This window comes from Myotis lucifugus, unplaced genomic scaffold (genome assembly GCF_000147115.1).
Source record: "Myotis lucifugus unplaced genomic scaffold, Myoluc2.0 scaffold_7125, whole genome shotgun sequence".
NCBI classification, from domain to species: Eukaryota; Metazoa; Chordata; class Mammalia; order Chiroptera; family Vespertilionidae; genus Myotis; species Myotis lucifugus.
Window position 1 is genome coordinate 1,752 of NW_005878173.1, and position 6,173 is coordinate 7,924.

The following is a 6,173-nucleotide window of genomic DNA, read 5'->3' on the forward strand; positions in this document are numbered from 1 at the left end:
GCGAAAAGAGAAAAAAGAAACGAGTAGTACAAATGATCAGTGATTGAAATTAACCAAGATCTCTAAAGCAAAACCACCTCAGTGCGGAGAGGTGGCCTGGCTCTTTACCCAGCACTACGACTGGCAATGTGTTCATTGGAGACAGCAATCTTTTAAGTGGATGCCTCAGCAATCAAATCTTATGTCAGGCACTAGCATAAAAAAGAAAACAATAACTGTCAGAGCTTACACTACACTATGATACGTAAAAATTACAAGCTGCCCAGAAACACCAAGTGACAAAACATCCAGACAATCAATTAAAAAGCAAACATCCACTAGCTGGCACCTTCTGTTATCATGTTATAATAGAAAATAGTGATCTAAATCCTAGGTGGTAGGAGTGCCTTATTGACCATGAGGGTTAAACAAAGACCTAGGCAGAGTACCTGGTTCAATGTCCATAGCTAATGGTTGACCAGTTTAGGATAAAACCAGGGTTCTCATTCCCTGAACACAATTTAACTCTTCCCAGGCATTAATTCTATAGAGTGGACAAAGCTCTATTCAAATACTGTAAGTACAGGGTACCCTTAGTTCAGAGAATGCTCATTGAGCCCAGAAAAAATGGTACTAATTTGTGGCTATAACACAATTGTTGATATTGCAGACATTCATTGAACATTTCATAAATCACCTCCTTGTTTTCAAAGACTTTTTGGAGAAAGATTTGGATAATCATCATCTCTCTAAAGAGCTATCCAAGAAATTTTAAATGATTTCTTTAGTCATTCTGTAAGAATTTCTGTGTGATAAGCAAAAAAAAAAAGAAAAAACAAGATAATTTTAATTTTAATTTTTTTGAGAATAAACTATTCTATGCAACTGTGTTGTTGGAAGAAGCACTAGACCTAGATATTGAGAGTTCTTAGGACCAAGGAAAGTCTGTGGAGCCTTCTGCTGATTTAACTTTCTGAGACCTGAATTCCAGATCACCCTTGTCATCTCTGCCCCATTCTCTAAGATCTCTTAATTGTAAACACATTATCCTCTCAAAGACTTGACTATCTTCATAGTCTACTTGGCAGTCATTCAGCCAAGTCCTAGATCACCAGGAGTTTCAGAATGGGTCATTTTAACAGGATTCAACACCATAATGCCATGACACCTCTGTGACCTATGCAGGCCAAATGATACCAATCTTATTTTATAGACTAGAGGCCCAGTGCACGAAATTCATGCACAGGAGGGTGGAGGTCCCTCAGCCTGACCTGCACCCTCTCACAATCTGCGACCCCTCAGGGGATGTCCGACTACTGGTTTAGGCCTGATCCCCTAAACTGGCAGTCAGACATCCCTCTCGCAATCTGGGACCTCTGGTTCCTAACCGCTCGCCTGCCTGCCTGCCTGATGGCCCCTAACCACTCTGCCTGCCTGCCTGATCACCCCTAAGTGCTCGCCTGCCTGCCTGATCGCCCCCAACTGCTTACCTGCCTGCCTAATCGCCCCTAACTGCTCACCTGCCTGATCGCCTGCCTGCCTGATCACCCCTAACTGCCTCTGCCTGCCTGCCTGGTCACCCCTAACTACTCGCCTGCCTTCCTGATTGCCCCTAACCACCTCTGCCTTGGCCCCCGCTGCCGCAGCTTCGTCCGGAAGGACGTCCAGAATGATGTCCAGAAGGTTGTTCAGCTGTCTGGTCTAATTACCATATTACACTTTTATTATTATAGATGAGGTCATTAAGGCACAGAGAGTTGTATCAATCTACCAGGATCATTTGGAAGGTAAAAGACTGGCCTCCACCCACATCTTCTGTCTCCAGTCCAGCCCTCTTTTCCCACACTTAGTTACAGCACTTGCAGCCTTATCATTTCCCAGATGTCTGGTGGGGCCTTGGACAGGGCCCAATCATGATAGAAATAGAATGTCCCAACACCCTCATGTGATGGAAGAACTCAGAGTCTAAATAACTTTGATTTGAAAGAAAGTAATATTTCTTGAACATTAGTTGTAGACTGATATGTAGATAAACAAGAATTAATCATGTGAAAATATCTTTTTTTAATACATTTTATTTAATTTTTTTACAGAAAGGAAGGGAGAGGGATAGAGAGTTAGAAACATCTATGAGAGAGAAACATCAATCAGCTGCCTCCTGCACATCCCCTATTGGGGATGTGCCCGCAACCAAGGTACATGCCCTTGACTGGAATCAAACCTGGGACCCTTCAGTTCGCAGGCCGATGCTCTATCCACTGAGCCAAACCAGTTAGGGCCATGTGAAAATATCTTATTGTCAATGACAATATCTTTATCTCAATGAATGACATAACAGTCAATCAATTGGCTCAACTCTTTGTCCTAATTCATCATAATAGTCAATAACCCATTTACTTTTTAGGAAGTGCTTTATTATTGGATTTTTTTTAATTAAAAAGGAAATAAATTCTCATTAGAAGAAGTTAAACAATACAAAGATGTATTGAGAAAAATTAAGTTTCTTTCTTTCTTTCTTTCTTTCTTTCTTTCTTTCTTTCTTTCTTTCTTTCTTTCTTTCTTTCTTTCTGTTTCTTTCTTTCTGGTTCTTTTTTCTGTTTCTTTCTTTCCCTTCCTTCCTTCCTTCCTTCCTTCCTTCCTTCCTTCCTTCCTTCCTTCCTTCCTTCCTTCCTTCCTTCCTTTCTTTCTTTCTTTCTTTCTTTTTGGTTTAGTATCTTCCCCTGACCCTGAGGTAATTAACATTTTGGTGTGTATCCTCCAAAAACAACCCTCCCCCTGTACACACACACAAATACATAGGGCTTTCCTTCTTTCCTACCTTTCTTTTTTAAAAAAATCATACTATAAACATAGTAAAACAAAACCCAAACAAATAAAATCAAAACTTGCTTTTTTTCTTTTTAAAAATTGCATCTCATTGTTTTAATTTCCTAAGTTAGAGGGATATTGAGCATTTTTTTTCATACTTTCAATCACTGCATTGCTATTTTTTGCTCATTTTTATATTTTACTTAATGATATTTTACAGCTTTTAATATATCAGGGATAGTAACCATATGGGTGGCAAATAATTTCTCCAAGTCTAACATACATTTTATTTATAGAATCCTTGCTACACAGTTTTTTATTTTGATGTACATCTGTCAACTTCTTTTGTGATGTCTAGTTTTGGTGTTACAGAAGATGTTTTTCGCCCACCCTTAAATTATGCAGATAATCTCCTATACTTCATTCTTATATTTTTATAATAAAAATACTAATCTTTAATCTATATGTTTATTTTTGTTTCCATATGGTGCGAAGAGGGGAGTCTACCCTTATTTCTTCCAGATGAATAGGTAGTTGGGCCAACTGAATTAACTAAAAGATTTGTCCTTTCCCAGTGAATTGGAATGATGGCTTTATCACTTAATAAGTCCCCATTTATTATACAATATATTTTTGGACTCTTCATGTTCCCCTTATCAATTTATTGGCTCATTTGGTAGCTGCCCTCTCTTAAAAGTTCCCAGAGCAGGAGCTTTTATATCCTCCCAAGTCCTATTTCTTGGATGATCTTTTTAGGTGACATATATTCTCATTTCTGTCTGGAACCTGAAGGGCTCAATATATGTGTTTTTTTTTTTTTTAGGAACTAAGAGAGGAGTTCCAATGTTTTAAACAAAGCCCTCTAGTTCTCCGTGACTTCCAATAAATATTGACAGTCCATCTCAATGTTTTAAAAAAGGGAAAGGAGAGATTTTCTTAGAAAAATGAGCAGCAAGGTATCATATATTCTCTCAAAAAACTTGGGTTGATGATAACCTTTGGACTTCAGTGTCTAAGGTAAAAAAGTAATAATTATAATGACAATAATAATATACAAAAAATGAGGAAAATTGCTTTAAATTGTTTTAAGTGAGAAACAATCCCAGCAGTTTTCTCTCTCTTTTAAGGGCAACTTCCCCCTTCACTCCCACCAGGTATCTTCAGTTTCTATGTAAAAATATATTTTTAATATGCAGAGATTATGTCCTCTGGGGCTGAAGGTCCTGGTGTAGAAAGCACATGTCTCAAAATTGCTAATTAGAATAGAACAAAAAGGAGCCTGACTTTCACAGTCTTAAATCCCTCCAGAAATCCTTTCAGGATAGCTTCACAAAGCAACAGCTTGTAAGAGAGCAGTATGGCCACTAGCCATAAAGTTGGCATCCAATCCAGCCTGTGATTGTTCTCCACCAGCCTCACCTTGAGACTCTGGGAGTTTTGAATGACCTAAAGGTACATTTTTACCACTGCAAGGGTCTTGTGTGCCAACCATTTCTGTCAAAAGGGTGGAATTGGACTTCCTGGTTACTCAACCTCTTCTAGTGGTATGCAAATGGATATAAAATGTGCATGGAGCCGAAACCGGTTTGGCTCAGTGGATAGAGTGTCGGCCTGTGGACTGAAAGGTCGCAGGTTCGATTCTGGGCAAGGGCATGTAACTTGGTTGCGGGCACATCCCCAGTGGGAGATGTGCAGGAAGCAGCTGGTCGATGTTTCTCTCTCATCGATGTTTCTAACTCTCTATCTCTCTCCCTTCCTCTCTGTAAAAAATCAATAAAATATATTTTTTTAAAAAAAGGCTATATTTAAAAAAAAATGTGCATGGAGACTCAGATCTAAGGCACCACCTCTGGCTCCTCTGAATCATGAGGACTTTGTGAAATTTATTGCCCACAAGGGACAAACGAGCAAAGCAGATGGTGAAATTTCATGCAACGTCTGGAGAGTTAAAAATCTCATCAGTCACAACCTAGAATGGGGCAGGACCGAAATTTTTGTTGTTCCTTAAGTTAGAGCGGCCAGAAAGTTCTTGAAGCAAAAGAGCATGGATGCCTACCTCGAGGTAGACATTGTTAATAATATCTGGTTGCCTAGTGCATTGTTAGAACCTTGAACATTCATCCTCGGCTTCCCTTATAGCCAGTGTATGTACAATGTGACCTAAGTTCTACCAGACACATTAAATGTGAGACCTCAATTTGAAAGTGAGCAACTGGAAAAGGAAGTGCCAAGGGGATTCATTCCACTATGGTGACAGCAGAGGCCTCCAGCTTTTGGTGTGACCACGGTTACCAGTGTCTGTCCTTGGAGTGACATTGATAGTTGGCAGTGGCCCTGGTTACTCACCAGGCCAGCTCTGCTGCAGGGTTTCGGACATTGTTCCCGGAAGATTAGCTTGGGTGTGGCTTTCCATTCCTCCCAACGATTCTTTAAGATCCCCAATATTGTTTTCATAAACTCCTTTTCTGTTTTATGAAGCAGAGATAGCTTCTGTTGCTTGCAGTTCAGAATCCTAAATAAGATAGCATCTATGGCTTTTACTCATGTATATTGGAAGTGAAAAACATTTTGGCTTATCCTTTCTGGTTGAAGCTATCAATAAATTTAACCTGACAGAAGATGTCTAAGATGCCAGAATTACCTCTGGGGCAGGCAGATCTCTGAACTCCTGGAGATCTTTCCTAGACCCTTGAAGAAACATACAATGGAGTGAATGAGCCCTAAGAACCTTTTTACTAAGAGGGAGCAATCTTTCTCAAAATACCTTGTGTGCCACAAATCTGAAAAATTTATGGGATGCAGAGAAAATTTGGAGTAGGGGGGATTTGAGTCTTCTCCTATTATCTTTCTTTAAACCATCATGCACTATCCAAAGAATTATGCATTGATTATTTTTGGTGTTGTTTCTTCTTCTATATTAGATTGAACAGTTTGACTCCATGTGTGAAGAAGAAGGTGGATAGAACAGATGCCTTGCATCTGATGAGATGCTTGGGAAGACTTTGGTGGGCTGGATACTTTTCTTTTCTCAGTAAAAATTGCAAAATATATACAGGAAAGTATTTAAAATATGTATGACTTTTAGAGAATAATAATAAAGTGAACATACATATTACCATTACTCAAAATGAGAATAAAGACTATTGTCATAATCTACCAGCTTCATGGCTGTCTTTGAATGCATTCCCCCTTACTCACCTTTAAGGATAACCATTACCCTACCTTTTATGGTAGTTATTCTTTCAGTTTTCTTTATAGTCTATCACCAATGTATGTACCACTGAAAATACTATTTAATTTTTCCTGTTTTTAAATGTTGTACAAATTTAACTCATGTATTCCTTTGTGCCTTTTCTTTGACGCAACGCTATGGTGGTAAAATTTGT

The 6,173-nt window shown here is 38.9% G+C and overlaps 1 long non-coding RNA gene across 1 annotated transcript; it reads left to right on the forward strand.

The window, feature by feature from the left end:
* The first annotated feature begins 1,707 nt into the window (after positions 1–1,707).
* Positions 1,708–5,943, forward strand: LOC106696022. The gene is made up of 2 exons (XR_001346957.1): positions 1,708–1,766; positions 5,709–5,943. It is a non-coding gene; the product is annotated as an uncharacterized LOC106696022 (long non-coding RNA).
* Positions 5,944–6,173: the final 230 nt, after the last annotated feature.